A 21,551-nucleotide genomic window follows, 5' to 3' on the forward strand; every position below is an offset into this window, starting at 1 on the left:
AGCACTTTAATTTCATAGTACGACTTTGTGATTTAGGTTGGACCATTTAGGCATTTAGTTTATATCTGTATGTCATGCCCATCTGCATATGTAGGAAAAAGTTTAATATGAATCAGGGCATTACATAATTATTAGTCAATCAGTATAATGTTATGAAATAGTCCTCTTAAATCCCAACACTAATGATCCTTCTTTATGGCTCATTATAAAGTTTATGGAACTATAAAGTCAATCTTCCTATACATTTAACTATGTTCAATGAAAATCTGGAAATTCTTTCAGCACAGCCATATCTCTCTTTTGAAAGGCATCTATATCATTCTCTTGAATCTTCTCCTAATTCCATTTGGAATCAAAAGTGTTTTCATTACATAAACCATTCCTCTCCAAACTTTCACTCAACTTTCTTTTCTTTAAAGGGCAATTAAATTTTACTTTTTTTCTTAACTTAATTTCCCACCCGGATAGTAATGTGAATATTGAAAGGAAAAAGATGAAGAAATGAAAGTGGTAAATTCTATAGGCAATAACAGCAATGGTTGCTTTGTGTTTGATTTGCACTGATTCAATAGAAGAAAAAGAACTTAAAGTCTAATGATATTTCCTTATTGGATTTTAGTCTGCTTTAAACTTTCATTAACCATTTGTATAAAATGCAGTCTCCCTGATGAATGAATCATGCCTCTTATGGTCAATTATTGAAACTATACTATGTAGTACAGAGATTAATGTATAATATACCCACAACAATATATTTTAGTGAATCAATCCAATTATCCCAGCTACATTCTTATGTCAATTTTTATGGATTATAGTGTAATACATGGACTTTTGGCATGCTAAAAATATTCTTAGAAGTTTTGAATTGTAAATAAAGTTTATTGTCTTTCTTTCAGATTACAGATTAAGTGGATTGAAATCCAACTTAAAACATTAAAAATAAAATATTATAAGACAACAAGTGAACATGCAGTTTTTATTTCTCTTATGGGGAACATAAACAAAATGGCAGAATAAAAATAGTGCAGTTATCATCTGTGCTGGTTTGAAAGTTTTATGTACCCTAGAAAAGCAATGTTTTAATCCTGATTCAGTGTTGTGGAAACTGCTGTTTCTTTTACTCTTAATTTCTATTGTAGGGCATGAATTTTTGGTTAGATTTATCTCCGCTGAGATGTGACACACCCAATTGCAGGTGTGACCTCTTGATTAGATAGAAATATGACTCCACCCATTCAAGGTGGGCCTCTAATAATTTACTGAAATCCTTTAAAAGAGAAAATATTTGGAGGAAGAGAAGAGCCAACAGAGATGCTTGGAAACCATTGCTTGAGGGCTGATGCAGATGCTTGGGTAATAGTTACTTCAGAGATATCGATACTTGAAGATGCTTGAAGTGTCCACATAGAAAGAAGATGCCTAGAAGTGTCCAGCAGACATTGTCATGTGCCTTCTTACAAGATACTAAGGAAGCCAGAACCCAGAGTTGTGTCCCTGAGGAACAGAGTGGAGACCCATAGATGCTTAGAGAGGAAACTATTGGTATCAGAAACTGGAAACATTAAGCCTGGAACAACGACCAGCAGATGCCAAAGCCATGTGCCTTCCCAGCTGAGAGAAGTACTCCTACCTCATCAACATTTCTTGAGCAAAGGTAACCTCTTGTTGGCACCTTAATCTGGATACTTTCACTTCACTAGAACTGTAAACTTGTAAATTATTTTATTTCCTTTTTAAAAGTCATTTCTTTCTGGTATATTGCATTCCAGCAGCTTAGCAAACTAATACATCATCCTTGATTGCCTAGTTTATTACCATTGTTTTATGCATTAGTAAATGTTTTTTGTTACTCCAAATTTCAGTTAGAAAGTGAAATACAAATGTGCGAATTAAGTTCCATAAAGGAAACACACTTCTTTTTTGTTTTTGTTTTGTTTTGTTTTGTTTTGCACAGATGGGATTCAGAGATCAATCTGTTTTCCAGGATTATGCACGTATTAAAAGACACTGTATAATGCAAAAGAAAATTTATTTCCTACAAAGTAAGTGAAATAGTAGATCATGCCAAGAATAAAATACCAGAATGTCTCCATTAACATAACTAAAAACGGAAATTAAATATTGGAATTGGATAGTTTGTAATCTAGTTTGATCATGTACTTTAAATTGGTAATGGAACACCTCTTTAGCACGCACTTATATACCGGATGTGTTAAAAGACTAATAGCAAACTATTTGACTGTGTGTAGATTAGACTACAGCTTCTACTCCTCCCTGTGGTTATGCATAGGTACCTACTGCACTTGTCCTCACTCTATGACTCAAGTAACTTTCTCAAATCTGGGCTGTTGGATACTTTTTACTTCTGTATGTCATTATATGACCAACCTGAATGAATGTATTACTTGTATGAATTTCCTGGATATTCCAAAACTAGTAGAGCATAAAAATTAAAGAACCAAGTTATATTACCTTGTGATTAGTCCTGCCATCAAAATATCCTAGTAGTACATGCTCTCAACTCAAACGTTTTAGTGCCTTTCCTTCATAATTTCCAAGATTAGCATTTACATACTCATCAGACAGGCAGATTCTCCTAAAGTCGTACTGGGTTCTACCGGAATCATCTCCACATATATTACTAGTAGTTGTGCACATTCCCTAGATAAAACCTCAAATGGCTGGTGGTTTTAATTTCCAATTTAATGGAAATATTGTTGTCTAATCTGGTGGAAATATCATTTCTAAGGAAACAAGTGTGGCTCAAAGTTGTGAGGATGAGAAGCAAATATTTTGTGAGTAGGTTTTGCAGTATAGTTGTGAACGGATTATTCCACTTTTATATCTTGGTCCAAAATCCAGGGAATGAAGAGTTTGTCTCCCAAGGGAGATATGAAGGAGTCTTTGACATTCCATTCATAATTATATTATGCCAGCTCTTTGTGGGTGATCAGGTATGTGATAAGATCATTGAAATCCATAGCCATAAATTATTTGCTGCATTTATTTTGCTATAAAACTAGTTATTTTACCAGAATCAACATTTGGCATAGCCAAGGTTGTGAAGAAGGCATTTCATAAATCCATGAATGGTGATATGGCTGAAGTTTTATGGTTTGGAAGAAAATGTGTGTCTGGGATAAGTGTTTACTCCACTAAGGATCAATTTCTACTTCCTCCATGATGGAAATGTCCCAATATAATCCACCTGACACTAGATTACTGACCAGTCACCACTGGAAAATGTGTCATATCAGGGTCTTAGCATTCCTGGACTTTTCCAGTACTGATCACCACATCAATTTTGCGTGAAAGTCTCAGTTGTTTACTGTATTAGCTTGTTAAGCTGCCAGAAAGCAATATACCATAAATCGAATGACTTTTAAAAAGGGAATTTAATAAGTTGCAAGTTTCCAGTTCTAAGGCCATAAATATGTCCTAGCTAAGGCATCCAGAAACAGATAGCTTGTCTCAAGGATGGATGATCTGGGAAGGCATGTGACTGGCATCTGCTGGTCCTTGATCCTGGTATGTTGCTTCCTGCTTCTGATGCCAGTGGTTTCCTCTCCATGCATCTGTGGGCCTTCACTTAGCTGCTCCACGTCAAAGCTATGAATTTCATCTCTTAGTTTACCATCTGCTGGTGCTGTATATGTCCTCTCTTCAGGTTTTGGTTATTTTCCTGAGTATTTACTTAACACGCAGCCTGTTTCTGTCTAAATCTCCAAACATCTACATCAGCTATCTGTTGGCTCTGAGCTTTTTCCAAAATGATTCCTCTTCTAAAACCTGACCTTGAATAGGTGAAGTCTCATCTCGTCTAGTTAAAAGGTCACACTCACAATCTATCATGCCACATCTCCATGATATAATTTAATCAAAAGTTTCCACCTTACTATATTGAATCAGGATTAAAAGAAATGACTGCCCCCACAAGAAAGAATCAGGATTAGAACATGGCTTTTCAGAGGCCCATAATATTTTTAAACTGGCACATTTACTAACACATAACCTCTAATTCTGGTCATTTTCTAAGAGACCCACTGAGCAACTGCTCAGTAGTTGTAGTGGCAGCTACAAAAGCATTGGAGACTGGATTTTCACAACTATGCCCACTTAAGGAAGTCACAGAATTCTTTCCCAGTTATCTTTATCACCAGTGTGTCAATTCTATATACAAAATGTTCTATATACTCTGACCAGGTAACCAAACCATTACTAATTGTTTATGAAACACATCCATGTTTCTAACCAAAGTGGAATCCAAATGCATTCCTTGAATTTTCCTCAGCACTGTTCTTCAGAGTTACTCTTCATTGGGCTGGTGAAACTGCAGACTTGAACTTCGAGTAGATGTCAACATATCATGTGAAACCACTTGCATAATTTGACTTCTGGTATGACAGTGTGAGGTGTTCTACTGACCCACTTCCCTGTGAAACTGCTGAAAACTATAAAAAAAAGAAACAAACATTTAAAGAATGTGAAAATGGCCCTGAAGTTGAACAGTGAAAGAAGAAACATTATTTTAAGAACACCTATTTAGATTTGGTAAGAAAGGTGAGAGGCTGTGAAATTTAAATCAAGGCAGTTTCCTCACCTCCCCCCCCAGCTCAGTAAGGCAGAGACTTCACTCCTGACCATTTAAACAAAGAACATGAGGTTCTTTCTCTGATCAGCTTCCAATCAGAGTGCTTTCTCGCTGGAGGAGCAATATGTCCACTTTTCCTCTCTGTCTCCAGATGCCTGCTGCTGAAGCTAAGTCACTGCAAATGTGAATGACAGGTGGGGGCTTCTTTCTGCCATCCAGCCTCCACTCACCGAACATAGGTGTTAGCTTCAGCATGGCAAGATAAGAAGCCTGGGATTCTGATCACCTTGCTCCCTGCTCTGAGGTGGTGTTTCTATACCAATAGAGACAAACTGAGCCCACCTCTGGACACCTCTCCCTCCCACCACTGAGTGCTCCTATCACTTCCCATTTCCAACTTCAAAGCACTGGATCAGAGATGATGTTAACATAAGAAGCAGGTCTTTAAACAGAGAGCTCATAATAGCTACCCAAAGGAAAGGACTTCATTTAAAACAGCATTTGGCAAAAGTGAAGCTTTAAGTGTACTCTCAAAAACAGTGGAGTTTGTGGTGAAAGGCAATGAGAATGAGATTCAGTACACAGGCTAAGTATAGGCTGGCTAACTTGTGGGATAGAACCTGGGAACAAGACAGCTGGGAGAAGATCTCTTGCAGTTAAACAAATATATAGCTCTCACCCCAAAAACTATTCCATCATCAGATCCATAATTCGTAAGCCTTGCTATGAGTTTCTAAAAAGGTGTCCTGAATTTTCATTAGATTACATGAATATGTAATATAGTTGGCCCCCAAACACCATAATGTTGCATCCTTGCTATGTTGCCATCACACTGATGATCATGATATATCCCTATATTTACTCAAATATTAATTATTTGAATAAATAATTCCTTAGCAGCATTTTAAATATTTCTCTGTAATAGGCTCCCTTTATTTTCAACTTGTATATTTCTTGTTTGAAAAGTGGTACTTGTAGGTGATTAATTATATTTTTGTGCTAAAATCTAATGTAAAATATTGGTTGTATATGTATATAAAGGACATATAATGCACTATATGTATATAAAGGGCATATATAACAACAAATACAGTTGCATAAATAGAAATATTTTATATATGCACATAGGTATGTAAATTCGTGCACATAGAAAATCATATTTGTGTATATATACCAATATATGTTATATTCTATATATATGTAATGTACATATATATGATCTTTAGAAAGACAGATATTAAGTTGAAGATATGATGCCCTTTTACCCTTAAATAATTCTATGTTTTCTAAAAGAGTACCATTTTCAATATCAGGAAATTATCATCAATAGAAGATGAAATCTAATCTATAGATTTTATTAAAATTTTTACCAACTATTCAGACAATATCTTTTTAGAAAAGATACAAAACAAAAATTGGTCCAAAAATCAACCCAGAATCTCAATTTGCATTTCATCACCATTTTCCTTTATTATACTTTGATCTGTATTTGACTTGCATGACTTTGATATCTTCAAAGAGTATAGGCTATGGAAGTTGTATAATCTGTAGATTTTCAATTTAGTTTTCTTCCATGTTTCCTCATAGTTAGAGTCAAGCTATTCACTTGGTGCAGTAATACCATAGAATGATGGTATGTCCTTATGAGTCCTTAGTGTCAGGAGGTAGATGATGATTTGTCCCATTGCTGGTAGTATTGACTTCGATAATTTGATTGATGTGGTGTCTGCCAGGTTCTTACCTCAAAAGTTATGTTTTTCCTTTTGTAATTCCTAAGTGTTTTATAGGGAGGTAATTTGAAACTATGTAAATAATTGTTTCTCATCAAAATGTTATCCACGAGTTTTAGCATCCATTGATGACACTTGCCTGAATCAATTATTATAATGATGTGCTCCTAATGGTTATTTTCTCCTTCCATCCTTCCGTATTTTTCAGGTATGATGTAAAAAGTAAGAGTTTTACCTTATTAACTATTTAGTCACTCATATATTGATTTATGTCTCTATGGACTGATTTCCATTTCAAATTTATTACCATGATTTTCAAAATGCTCAAAGTTCCCACATGCCACTGTTGTTAGTAGATTTCACCTCATGTTTTCTCTGTCTGACAAGCCTCCAGCATTCTTTGAGGACATCCTTACTTTATGGCACAAAATGATGGTCCAGACCGTCAAGGACACTCCAGTCTCAGCCCTGGAATAAGCCTTCAATGAACTGCAGACACATATGTGGATACTGTTCAGCTGACATCAAGATTTTTTTGTTGTTGCATGTCCCAGGAATTGAACCCAGCTCTCCCACATGAAAGGCGAGCATTCTACCACTGAACCATCTGAGAACTCGACACCAACATTTTGGAACTAGTTTTTCTCATTGCTACTGCAGTGTCATTGCTTCTAGATCCCTTGATAGAGACAGATAAGAAAACAGTTTTTATATGTATTCTAGCAAGCAGGGCTCCCCCTCTTTCTAGTTCAGCTGTGCTCTCTGTGGAAAATCCCCAAATCCCCTCTACTGACCTTCAGGAACAGGTAAAACTGCAGGCAAGCGAGATAAGACACATTCCTGGGATAGACACCCCCTCCCTAGCCTTCAGTAACTGGTGAAGCTGCAAGTAGGCAAGATTCCTGGGGTGAGGGTTCCTCCCTTAATGGTTCAGCTTTGGGCCATTTTCAACTTAAATCAGCCAATTGTTTACCTTGTCTTTAACATGTCATACAGTCTATAAAAGCTAAGATTGTCTTTTATTCGGGGCTCAGACTTTCAGAGGCTACTCAGCTGAGCCCTATGGCCATAGCAAATAAAATTTACTTCCTGAAACTTCGGAGCCTCAACCTGGTTAATTCTATTTCTATATCATGTTCCAGGAGGCTCAAAGCGTTGTCCCTATTTTTGAGCAACAGTATAAATATAAACTTATATATATATATAAAATTGTATAAATTAATGTCTAGAAATTTATAAATATATAAGCTATTTAATAAATATTTTGTGTGATAAATATAAAGTCAGTCATTCATGTTGTTATCTTTAAGTCAAGTTCTTATCTTCAACTCCCAAAACACGTTTACTGTAGTCTTCCCTTTCCATTCCTGCAACTCACCTCTCCAAAATTAGGAAACTTGGCACCATTTCTTGACATATCTTTTCTTGTTTGCTCAGTTCTAAAGTACACTTGATTACATTCAGGTTTGTAAATCATACCACTCCAAAAAACTAACAAGAATTCAAATTTTTTATATTACAAATATTTTCTTTTTTTGCTGTATATATCAAAGTTCTCTGAACAAAAGTCACCTGATCTTTCACCATAGTTATGTAATCTAACTGAAATACTTTATATTTGTGCTCATCATTGTTTATATGACAGTATTCCCTTCCTCCTTTGTTGGATATATATGAATATATGTATATGAGGCACTTATCATCATTTCAAAATTCAAAACTTTACACAAAGAAATATCCATAGCAGTAACACTCCCACCCATCCTTTCAAACTCCTTTCCAGTCCCCTATTCTTTCCAAACACCATTTATATATATAGCCAATCTCATTGTTTTGTGGTTTGTTTCCTATGTTTCATTCTGTAAATGCTTTTGTTTTCTTTTTTCTTATTTTAAGCTACAATAGCAGCTTACAATAGGCATTCCTTTGCACTTTTTTCATAATAATATATCCAGGAATTATCAGGTCACATGACCTCTGTATGAAGTGGTAGAGATTTTCCCCATTCATTATTATTGCGGCAGGTCCACAATGCTAAACTAGACATAATGTGAAAAGAGTAAAAATAAGGAATGCATTTAAAATGCCCTTTAAAGCTTTATTACAAAACACTAGAAAGCTTATCTCTACTTGTAACTAATATTTACTTCTCATGTCAGTCAGAATCACCATCACCCTCAGCAGGATATTTTCATGCATTTTAATCAAGTTTCTCAGATCACTCACTTTCTTCTCATTCCTGTTGCGATGCTGCATTGGGTCTCAATGTAAGAGCTCATTTCCCTGATGGTGTCTGCCAACTTATCAGGAAACAGAAGTCACTCTTTTATTTTTAGACAAATGCACAATAACACTTAATATAAATCAAATGATGAATCTTTATTATTTACTTAAAAATAAAAACACTAAAAAACTTCTTGGTCTCTCCATTCTTCTCTTTGTACAATTGGGTAAAGACAAGTTGAAACACATTTGAATCCCATAGACTGGACATGATCACATCTTTCCATTGCTGTGCCATAAGGAAGGGGAATATTTCTATTTTTTTATATCTGAAGTAACCATCAGTGATCACATAGGTGGAGATCTCTATCACTTGTGGCTCCTTCAAAGTTATGAACACTTTCTTAATGTGTTTTAATCCTCACAGAGTGTTCCCTGTCTTACCAATAACAAATAGTAAGTAAAATAAAATATTAATCTCCCAAATAACCTTGCCACCAAAAGTGACATAAATAAGACCTAACTTCACACACCAAATATGCTACTGTGGGAGACTTATTTGAATATAAATCATACATACAATAAGACTGAGCATGCAAATTCATTGTTTTTTGCACCAGGAGAAGCAAAGACTTCATATTGTAAGGTTAACAATGCCAGTGGCATTATTATAGCCCAATGAGAATGCATGTAAGATAGGCAGTAAGAGCACGTGTCCAAAGAGAGTTTTACAATGTAGGTTTAGTCCTTGTTTCTTTAAACAATAAAAATCTTCATTCTCTGCTACTTCCAACAATTCCATTAGGATTCCAAAGAACCCCAGCAATTCCTCCTGGTAAATGCAGTAGATTAGTTTATAGGGTTTGTAACTAAAATATCTGATGCTCAGATCACCAAATTACATTTTCCCTCTCTCATTTGGGGCCTTATTGAGGGTTATATACATTAGTATAAGTTCTATAATGTCACAAACAAGAATAATATTTATGGCATAGCATGAATTATGAAAGAACTAAACCGGTAATTTTATACTTCTACTATCTGCTACCATTATTAGAACTCTATAGACTAGTTCTTGTGGATAAAAGATCACATTTGTGGTGGTGTGCTTGTGTACTGTTGTCACTCTGATGTTTTGTAGACGTTTGTCCAAGTAAAGGAAAAATAGTCAAATAACAAGGTTTCTTGCATCCTAATATTCTAAGAAAAATTTTTTAGGATACCATGAGTCACTTGTTCTTTAGTTTTTCTTTAAAATATTTTATGATAGGAATTGCAACAATGTATTTAACTTAATTACATATGATGGTCTTGGGGTCAAAGTATAAAATAGAGGACAAAGTATATTTTCTTCTCTAACAGAAAAATAAGAGATCTAGTTTGTGGCTGTTCATTCCCTGTAACATTAAATAAATTTATGAACCGTTCTAAGCCTCACTGCCTCATCCTAAGATGGTTAAAACAGCAATGATAATAATGATAATACACTTTTAATATCAATTCTCTATAAGGGCTAATGAGATGATGTATATTAAAAATTTAACCCAACACCTGGTATATAAAAAAGCTCTCTATAGATTGAATAATTTTTATCAATAGATTTTAAGCTTATAGCAAGCTAGGAGCATGATTTTATATTTGAATCTACTATGATTAGCCTACAATCTGACATATAGTGGATATTTAAAAAATTGCATGCTTTAGTATATGTGAAATCAACTGATGAGCACCTGAATAGAACTAATAACTGCATGGAACATCAAAGAAGTGACTTGGCATTTAATGGCAATATTATTATTAAACTCCAAATTCACACATGACTTTCCTCCTAAAATCCCCTCTTTTCTACCTCATATCCCTTCTGAGGTCTTGTCTGTCTCTCTATAGCACTGCCTGTATGTTCCCTATTCCCAATATGACCCGCCATGATGCTAAGCTACTTTGGAATACCTTGTGATATAGGGGACATTTATCACATCAGAAGTTACTCTTAAGGGCCCTCGCCAGCATCACTTTTTATCTTCATATGCCTCTTTATTAACTTTAATTACATTCTTGTACAGGCAATAACCAAAAATATAGTGGTTCCACAATCAATAAACAACAAGAGAGAAGAAAGCAAGCCACCGGCTCTAAAAATCTCTCCAATAACCCTAGTCAATCTAACCTCATGTGTATTATCCAAATTCTCATAGGTATTTACAAACCAAACTGCCACAAGATACTTTGTAGCCTTGAAGCATCAGTCCTGTAGCTGAAAGAATTCCCATTAGAATCACCTATTAAGGATTCACAATGTTTCCCATTACTAATTGGACCCTACCTAAAACTAACAGACACTATATTAGGAAGTTCCTGGATTGGATTTTATATAAATTTATATAAATGTGTGACCTGTTCCTTCTTATGGCATATTGAAATCAGAGGGCTCCTCTCCTTTGAGATATTTTCTCACATGAACTCATTGCCTGTCACTGCTTCTGAAACTGGTAAGGAAAAGAGACATTTGGAATATAATAAAACCAATGCATTTTCCTATTATATAATATACAAAATAGTGGAACATAAATGTGTCACATCTCAAGCTTAATATACTATGTCAGAAATTAATAGCAGAAAATCAATAAATAATTCTGTGTACGATTATGAGAAGAGAATTTTGACTTTTTCTTATATGCCATGTTTTGTGCTTTGTGTTAAGAAAGCAACGATGAATAAATTTTAAAAAATCAGTCTTTGAAGAAAGACAAAAATATTTACAAATAAGTACATTACAACACTATGGAGAACCAAGGAGAGAAGAATTAGCTGTGACCCAGTTTGTTAGAAAAGTCTCCTGTTATGTTATTTAGGCCTAGAAAATGAATAAAAGGAATATTAAAAGCCAGAGAATTATTCATTGATTTGAGTGTATGCATTTCTTAACAGGGAGATAATCTCACAAAAAACATCCTTTTGGCTGTTGTAAGGAGAATTGGGTTTCTTCTAAATTCAAAGCATGGAAAATAATTCCAATGCTCAATAACCCATGCTAATTTCAGTAAATTTAAGCATCTTTATGTCCAAATAAGAACCCATGTTTATTTTTTTCATCTACTTGTTGTTGAGTAGACGTCAACAAGATCCAGGAGAGAAATTTTAAGTGTCAGAATTGCTCATGTAAGAACTGTTGATAACAGCCTGGATAGAATAAAAAAAGGGCTAGAAAAACAAGTCTGTGCTAGACAAATAATAGAATAATAAAAATAATAATACAGAATATCTTATATTTAAAACTGCATAAACCTCAGAAATATGATCACTTGGGTTCATGTTTACTCCAATGGCTCTACCTGTAATTTCCTGTGCTTCTCTGTACAAGGCTTTCCTTTATTGTCTGATCTGATTCATAGCTCTATAAGATGTTTCTGTCCAGTTTTGAGGAGCACCAACTCAATGTATGTTTTCTTTCACTGCAAATTGTTTTGTACAAAAAATAACAGAAATACTGTTTTAGGTCAAGTCAGGGAACGTCTGGATTTGGTCATTTATCAAAAGGACTGAGGGAAAAAATAGGAAAAAGGGAGTAAAAACTGACTTACTCGTTTGGGGTAGTAGGAAGGGGGAATCCTAGTGAGGAAATCGATTAAAGAGTCTTAAAGCCTGGCAGTGAAATTAAGATATAAAATCATAGTTCCTGCATGCTATTTTTTATTTTGCTAGTGTTATTTTTAATCTAGTATAGAACTTAGCCATCAGGGCTTAAGCAGTTAAAGGTTATCTACCTTTACAATAATCTGGTAGTATAGTCAGTGTCCTTGCTTCAAAAATTTAGGAAAGCCATTTAATCAGGAAAGTTCCTTTTTTAACAAGTAATATAGTTTCTGTCACACCAGAGTTTTCAAAGGATTAAAACACATTCAAAGTCAAATGAGCAGAAGAGAGACAGTGATGCTTAGTCATAACTAATCTGAGCAGAAAGAAGTGTGTTCAGAGCCATGGGGTGGCACCAAAGTCAGAAACCAGGAAAACACCAGCATCCTAAAGTAAGACAAATGAAGTCTTAATACAAGGTCAACACACTAGCCATCCAGAGACTCCAAAGGAGAGGACACCACCGTGCCCAACAATTAAAATAACTGGGAGAGGGTTAGACAGGTTCCAGGAGGAGGGAGTCAGCAACATAAAGTAAGGGAAGAACAGAGAGCCATATAAAGAAATCTTAGAACCTGAAATAAATACTTTCCCTAGAGAAGATTTGCAAACCATTTTTTCTGAAGATTCACAAATGCCAGCAGAAAAGAGAAAGTGAATTTGTTCTTATGGTGTGAAAAATATGGGAAAACTGAGAGGAAATATTCTAATTCAATTAGTGTGTTCTTTCTACTTCAAAGTATTTCAGAAAATATACAGATGTATAAAAGCTTCCAAGTTCATGGATGAAAATATGAATCCTGTAACATGATGAAACAAAAACTATGTAACTTCTTTTATGCAAAAATGCTCTTGGCAACTGTTGTACGATGGTACTCTGGTACAACAAAATACAGAACAATGTTAAATGTCTCACAGTCAAAGCAACTAATGGTGCAGTTAGTCGTAGCAAATGGTAAAATATAGTACAGATTAGAATACAATTTTTGAGTAAGAGTAAAAGCCTCATGGCATAATACCATTCTTATGCCCAAGAAAGACCAAATATTAAATAAATGTACAAGCATTTTTACTTTGGCAGTGGAGAGTTTTACTAAAAATAAAAATCTGTGAGTATCAACTCTCAGATTTTACATAAGGTCTTCACAGATGTCTCTGGTCTAATTAATCTCTCCATTCTGTTTATCTCACCATCATCATCTTGTATAATCATAGAATGTTTTATGGAGTACCTTGGTTTAAGTTCTTGAGTTAGTACTGGGCTCCCCACCAAAGGTTAAAATACATCAGGGCAAGAAATATGTCCGGTATGAACTGAGGTGCCTCACATTTCATAATATACAAGCTTATTTATTACGAGTATGTAAAATAAATTTTTGGAAATAAGTACATTTTCCCCAACATTTATATAATTTATTGAAGACATTATAGGAAACTTTTAGAATTCAGTAAAGAATTGGAAGTAATGATATATGAGTATCAAAGAATTTACTTTTTTTTCAAAAATGTGCTTTTATTCTTTATCCATAAACATGGTTAGTTTTCTACTTCTTAAATAATTTTTCATTTTCTTTCTGTTATTTCCCTACTTTGCTTTCCAATACCATTCCTTTTCCTTTATGCTACATTCAGCCACCCCAAAATTAATGTGAACAGCCTGATATAGAGTATTTTAATTATCATGCAAGCACAGGGAATACAATAACACCATGTGTATATGTTAGAAGCCACTTTTTCTCAATTAACATTATATCATGAGTGTTCTTCAAGGTCAATAGATCATTTTCTGATTTACTTTAAAACATGCTATACAAAATCCCACGTTACAAATGTAACAAGCTGTGTTCTTCTACTCTCTTAGAGATGAGCATTTACCTTTGCTCCTCCCAATCCTTTATAGCCCCCAAACAGGGTGAAAGCAGTGTTTGCAGACATATATATGCTGTTATTTTCATGCTGTTATATTCACATGCCCATATAATAGACTACCAGCAAGTAGTCATTTCTAGAGAGCAGGTGTTTTTCATTTTAATGGCTAGTAACAAACCTATTTCAAGAGTAAAATTAGTTATAGTACGAGTACTCATTTCATCATACCACATCAGTGATGAGTGTTAACTTTTTTTCAATATTTTGCTTTCAGATGGGTGGGAAACATTATATCCTGGTTATTTCATTTCACATTTTTCTTACTATTAATGAGATTATACATTCCTCCCCCTTGGTTTATCTGTTATTTAAAATTCCTGTTCTGTGAAATAACTATTCATTTATATATATATATATATTTTTAATTTTGGATGGTTCCCTTAAAAAAGAAACAGTTAAGAAGATTCATTGATACTGTGAATTTTAATGGTTAACATTATGTATATATATATAAATTATATATATGTAAATATATATCAAATATATCTATTACATATATTAAATAATTTTTTTATATATAGGGGGGCATGGGCAGGCTCTGGGAATCGAACCCGGGTCTCCAGCATGGCAGGCAAGAATTCTACCACTGAGCCACTGCTGCACTGCCCTTTCCATATATTTTGAAATGCCTTATACTTTTTACTCTCAAGTTATGCCATTTTACTATGTTATGATATTGTTTAGACTTTTTAAAAATACTTTGTCAGATATGTCCATATTTTCTGAATTTCCTAACTTCTTTTAAATAATTTCCTAATACCTACAACTTTTTTCTAAATTTACTTTTTAACTGATAATATTTATTTTTAACTTACCTGTACTACCTCGAATTTGTTTTTTTAACAGAATGAATTAGGAACAACCTTGTTTTCATCTAGGTAAACAGTTCCTATGTCACCCTTGAGCTTTGATTGTGATTCTAAAGACAAATGCAGCAGAAATTACTTTCCAAAGAAGAGATATAATTCAACAAAAAGAATCACAGCTTGAAGTGCCTGAAGTCTCCTTGATCAAATGAAGCCATAACCTTAGAATTTTACAAACAGACACCCCAGGCCAAAGTTTTGGATCTGCGTGCAGAGTACCTCTTGGTGCTCTGAGAAGGCTGTGATTCCTGTCCAATACCACGTTTTCCAGTAGTCCTCGCCATTCCTAGATTCTCTCTCATGTATTCTGAAACTGGTAAGCAAAAGGTCATATATATGAAACAATAGAGAGAATAATCTTCCATGTCATAAGAATTCATTAAAGATACAGGCTATATTCATGGAAATGCAACCAATATAAAAAGAAATAGAATAACTAAGACAAGTCAAAAGGATAAGGCTATGATTTTCTAGCACAGGTCACTTTGCCTACCAGGGGATATTTGGCAATATGTATATATTTTTGGTTGACACGATTGAAGAAGTGCTAATATCATGTAATAGGTAGGAGCCAGATGCTTCTAAATCTCCCACCAGAAACAGGGCAGCCTCCTTCAGTAAAGAACTATCCAGCCCAAAGTGTCAAAAGTGATGAGAAGCTCCTGAATAAATTCAATCTAATAGAATGAGTCATAAACAGTTGGATATGCAGAGATTTTCTATATGGAATAGAAATTAAAATAATAAGCCATAATTGTATTGACCACATGATAATTAGGGGGCAAACAACTTGTATGATTTTCTGAAATGGCTTATGAAATACATTTTAAGGTTGCAACAGATACTTTTTTGTTGTAATGCATATACTAGTTGACTGGACTAATCATTCCTTCTTCAGAAGGGAAGCTGCTTTGCTCCACAGTCATAGTGGGGGTGCTGGAACCTCTAGGGCTACCAGCCATGGGGAGAAGGTTTGAACAGCAGCAGTAAGTAAGTTGAATTAAGTGACTATGGGGCATATGCAGAGAAATAATTCATTTACAAGTTTTTTCCCAGAGAAATTGGTCCAATTATTTACTGCTTTCTAAAAAGTTAGTACAAAGCTTAGCAATTTAAAACATTAATATTACTTCTCAGTTCTGTAAAATGTTGATTAGGTTCAGATAGGTGATTTATTTGGGCTTATATGGCAGTTGCAGGCACATGATAGATTGAAATCCAGAGTCATCCTAGGGCTTGACTGAGCTAGATTTCCAAGGTGGCTTACATGGGGGAAATAATGTTGTCTACTCTTCTAGGGGTTCAGATGGGAATGCTGAGCATAGCCCCTATATGTGGCTTCTCTAGGTATGTGGGTATCACACAAGATGGTGGTTGAGTTCCACATGGAATGGCCCAAGAGGAAATATTCTAAGAAGTCAAGAAGAAACTTCAGAAATTTTCTGACTATAGTTTAAAAGTCAAACAACATTACTTCCATAACATTCCATGGGTCAAGGGCAAGTAAATAGGCCAGTCCAAATTCAAAGAGAGGGGAATTATGCAAGAGAATGAAAGCAGTGATGTAAGGTACATTGGCTAGTCATATTTGGAGACTTCCACAAATTTGACTATCCTCATTGATAACTGATCTTGCATTAATGCTTTAATGAGATGTGTTGAAAAGTGAGAATGACTATGTCTGACAATTGTAAGATGGGGGTTCACATCATTCATGTAGGGTACCAGAATTGAAGCCAAGGAAGAAATGGCAAGAAAATGGAAGAAGTATTTAAGTGCATTGATCCAGAGGCAAGTAAATAGTTGAGACAAAGTATTATAACTCTATTATAGTGGATCTTTGAACAGAAGTCCTAAGACAGTATAAATCTTTGTCAAATTTTTGGTAATTGATATTCATGCTAATAAATGGAATTTTATTTCCTTCCAAATTAGGAAAACTAATTTGCAAGAAGATGATCTCATCCATGAACACCTCCCTTTCCTTCTCTGAACTCCGGTAGTCCATATGGGTGGGCACTTGACATCTATATTTTTTATTTGCTTATCAATCATTTATGAAGTACAAGCTATATTTCCTCTGTTAGGCTGCTGTGCTAATTAGTGTTAGATTTAATAACCCACACACACTTCCTCTTTGAATAACACCACAGTGTAAAGAAATGTCATAGTATCAACAGTTTGAATGATTCTTTACAACAAATCTACTTCTGTTTCCTTGGACAATGGGAATTCATGTATTACTACTGTTAGAATTATGTTATGTCAGCTTCTCATTTCTCCTATCACTTGTTAACCTGCAGCTTTGTATTCTCAGCACACTCCTTTTTCACCCATGTTAAAGAAATGCTTTAATCCTTAGAATATTAAACTGGGGAATTACACTATATGTTAGCCAGGAGTAAAGAAATTATGAGTACAGATAAAAATGCAGAACACCTAACCGTAGCTAGAATTTACAGTAGCTAGTGGTTGCAGCCTCTCCACTTTGGAAATGAAAGCAAGATGTTTGATTCCCCCTGACCTTCTCAGCCTTTCATGTACTAGAAGATATTAATATTAATTAAAAAATGACTATTTTTCTGAGTAATCAAACAAACCTTATATCATAGGAGCAGCTCTGCATGTCCTAAAGCCTGCTGTGATGTTGTAATAGATAAATGCATGTGGCATTCCTTATAGCTGCAGACTCTAGATTATTGTGGTGACGTAACCTACTTCTTCAAATGCACCACATACATCAATTTCTTATTTCCACAGCCACCCTGCCTATGACCCACCATCTGTGACTCAGGCTCCTGGGATTTATTCTTATTTGCTTAAGTTCCAAACAAAACTGTATCCCTCTACCACCCATCCCTGGTCCTCCTGTGTCAGTAAAACTGCCCTCAAGATCCCAGAAGCCATCTTCCATTGAAATCTTCTGATGATACTGTTTTCACATTTACTATTCAATGACTTTCCTGCCTTCAATGCATAAAACAAGATTTAGCCTACACATATAGAAGGCACTCATGTCAAATATAGTAAATAATAATCTTAGTCTTATTTGTATAAGATTTCAAGCTCATAAAGCATATTCATATCTTATTCCATTTGCTCTCCATGGAATTTTATTTATACACCTGTCACAATCTTTAAGTAACATTTCATTATAAAATACCAATAATAAGTTTGTTTTTTGAGTTGGCAAAAAATTATATTTGATTTTTGTGAATGAAACAGTTTAGGGTTAATAAGAACCCTTTTGAAATTAATCTTCATGAACGAGCCACTCTCAAGTTATTCTGAGGTCCCATGTTATTATACCTTTAACCAAAGCAGTAATTGTTTAAAAACATCCATTGATTCTTATGAGCAAATTATTTACAAAATTATACAGATTGTAATGACTTAGAACAAAATGCAATTAAGGAATACAAAACAAACTCAAGGACTCTGTTTTAATATTCTTCATTTTGAGATTTCTGCTGAATATTCTCTTATTCCAAAGATATAAATCTGAGAATAAACTTTCTAAGGTAACATGGGAAGCACAGAAAAGTGTATTTTAAATTAGAATTTCTTTATTTGCTACTTACCAATAACTGAATGAACAAGATCTCTTTGTTAGTAGTTGCTATTTTTTCCATTATCTTACACGTTATTATCCATTTCTGATGAGTGTGTATATTACATATGTTTACAAGATGGGAATACATAGAACTGTGTTTTATTTATCAAATAGATGAACACAAATAAATGACCAAGCAATTTTAGCATTAGGGAGCAAAAATGTGCAGTAGGAAATTAAGTTTGAAAAGGTATGGTATGCATCTAGGATAAAGAAAATGTCACGGTCAAGAAGGAAACACTACTTAAGAAAGGAGGTAAACAGTTTTTCACAAAGGAATTTTAGACAAAATGTGACACATAAACTTTATCTGTATCTTATACTTGTATGTTAATTCAAAGTTAAAATTAAATTAGTTAATAAGCAATAAAAACCTGAAATGGGGATTGAATAATAAACTCATTAGATTTGGGGCTTTGAAAGGAACTAGGAAATGGAGTTCAATCATCTTGTTTTTCTCCTGGAGAAACTGAGGCCCAGAAGCAAAGATGAAACAGCCTTTCAAGGTAGAGTCAGTTCTCAGTCTCAGTTTTCCATCTTTAGTTCAGTGTTCTTTCCAACCACCATGCTTCTGCTTCTCACATCTTAATGCATAGATTATTTATTCTTGCCTTTGTGAGTAATTGATCTCCTATTTGTTACTCAGGTTGAGTGTTCAGTAATAGATCATACAAATACACACACAAACACACTGCATCATTCTCTCTATAGGACCACAATGGTCTACCTTTTGGCTGAGTTAAGTAAATAGAGCGCTTTCTCCAGCCTGAGGCTTCTAGAATGGGTGCTACCCTTGCTCGACTCCAGGTCAGTGCTGATGGTTTGCATGTATGTGAATGGGGATCTAGTGAGGAAAATGGTCAATGAATGATTTGGAAAATCTGGTCACTCAACGTATACAGTTTTATTATTTGGGTTGGGATGTGGCATAGGAAGAAAGCAGGAAGAAAGACATTTAAATATTGCAGGTAATATTGTTTATATTTACACCTTTCATTCTCATTCCACAATATGTGGCCTTGGTTCGAAAATGATAGGGCTGCTCAGAGACTCTGAACAGTCAACCCTGCTCTTTAACCATAAGCTGCTTTTGCAACTTCAGAGCCTTATAATTGGGTTTCAGCTACAGAGGGCAATGGGGGGGAGTAGTCACCAGAGTGAAAAAGTGTCCACTACAGAGTCTTTCCAGGAATGTCCAAATCAGAACCCCACTTATGGGATTGGTGGGAGTTGTGGAGGGAAAATATAACAATCTGGTGCACTTAAAATCTCAGTTTACTCACTGTTCCAAATCTGCTGAGTCATAGTCCCTTCAAAATTCTGAGGCTAAATTTGAACTAAAACAGAACTTCTTAACTTACTTTTGGGAAGACTGTACCTTCTAGATTCATTCAAATTTTGAACACTAAAGAAATTGTGCAAATTTCCATTGATCTCTAAGAGTTTCAGACCATAGGATTCCACCTGCCACAAAAACATACCTCCTGAAGATTAGAGGGTTTCCTTACTCCTATGAAGGTGAAGGATAAGCTTTGGGTTCATAGATTGCTTAGGAGAAATAAGCTATATATTTAGATTTTTACACATCAGTTAGGGTTAGAGTTCTCCAAAGTGCAAGGTCTAACTTCATCTCCTCCCTCTTAGAGAAAACAGGGGATGACATTAAATTTCAAAATCAAATGAGAATGCTGAAGTTCAGTTCAAAACAAAATAAATTAAAGGCTTGAAAATTCCCATGGTATTATTGCTTTCTTGTTTTTCTTTACAGGTGATTCAAGCATAAACCATAGAATAGAGTCCATGGAGAAAGTCAATCAGTCTCAAGTATCAGAATTCATTTTTCTAGGACTCACGAATTCACAGCATATTCAGTTTCTTCTCTATCCACTCTTCTCTTTGTAGTTACGTTTTGGGGAACCTTCTCATTGTTGTCACAGTGTATTCTACATCAAACCTGAACACACACATGTACTTTCTCCTTGGGAACCTCTCCTTTGTGGATATGACCGTTGCTTCTTTGCCACCCCTAAAATGACTGTGAACTTGGTTAAAAAGCATAAGAGCATTTCCTTTGCTGGATACTTTACTCAGATTTTTCTCCTTCACTTATTGGGTGGGGTTGAAATGGTACTATTGGCCTCCATGGCATGTGACAGGTGTGTGGCCATTTGAAAGCCCCTACACTACATGACCATCATGAACAAGAAGGTGTGTGTTTTACTGGTAGTGTCCTCATGGCTCTTAGGTTTACTTCATGCAGAACTTCAGATACCTTTTTTTGTAAGCCTGCCATTCTGTGGTTCCAATGTGGTAGACAGCATTTTCTGTGACCTTCCTCTGGTTACTAAGCTCGCCTGTATAGATACTTACTATGTACAGATAGACATCATTGCCAACAGTGGAATGATATCCCTGAGCTGTTTCACAATTTTGCTTATCTCCTACAGCCTTATCCTCATTACCGTTAAGAACCATTCTTCTACTGGGCAGTCGAAAGCCCAATCTACCTTGACTGCTCACATTACAGTAGTGATTCTCTTCTTTGGTCGATGCATCATCATTTATATCTGGCCCTACAGCAACCACTCTGTGGATAAGTTCCTTGCTGTATTTTACACCATCGTCACTCCCATCTTGAATCCAGTTATCTACACTCTGAGAAACAGATAAATGAAGACAGCCATGAAGAAACACTGGAGGGTTTTTGTGGGTTCTAAACAAGTTACATAGATTTGAAATACATTCTATATAAAAACATATTGTTTCTACCTGTTTTCAAGGTTTCTCTCTCAAGTACAATTATTTGATCCATGTTGAGCAAGTCAAGAAGAATACAGTCAGGTCATAAAAATCAGCCCTAAGGATGTCAAACTAACATAAAATAAATTGACCATTGTTTTTGGCGATGTAAAATGATGTGTCTGAGTTGTGATAATCAAGCAAAGAATTGCTTCTTCTTCAGCACA

The 21,551-nt window shown here is 34.9% G+C and overlaps 1 pseudogene; it reads left to right on the forward strand.

The window, feature by feature from the left end:
* Positions 1 to 20,385: 20,385 nt before the first annotated feature.
* Positions 20,386 to 21,315, forward strand: LOC143655032 (olfactory receptor 4K17-like; annotated as a pseudogene).
* The last annotated feature ends 236 nt before the right edge of the window (positions 21,316 to 21,551 follow it).

The sequence above is a fragment of the Tamandua tetradactyla genome, chromosome 14 (genome assembly GCF_023851605.1).
Source record: "Tamandua tetradactyla isolate mTamTet1 chromosome 14, mTamTet1.pri, whole genome shotgun sequence".
In the NCBI taxonomy this organism is placed as follows: domain Eukaryota; kingdom Metazoa; phylum Chordata; class Mammalia; order Pilosa; family Myrmecophagidae; genus Tamandua; species Tamandua tetradactyla.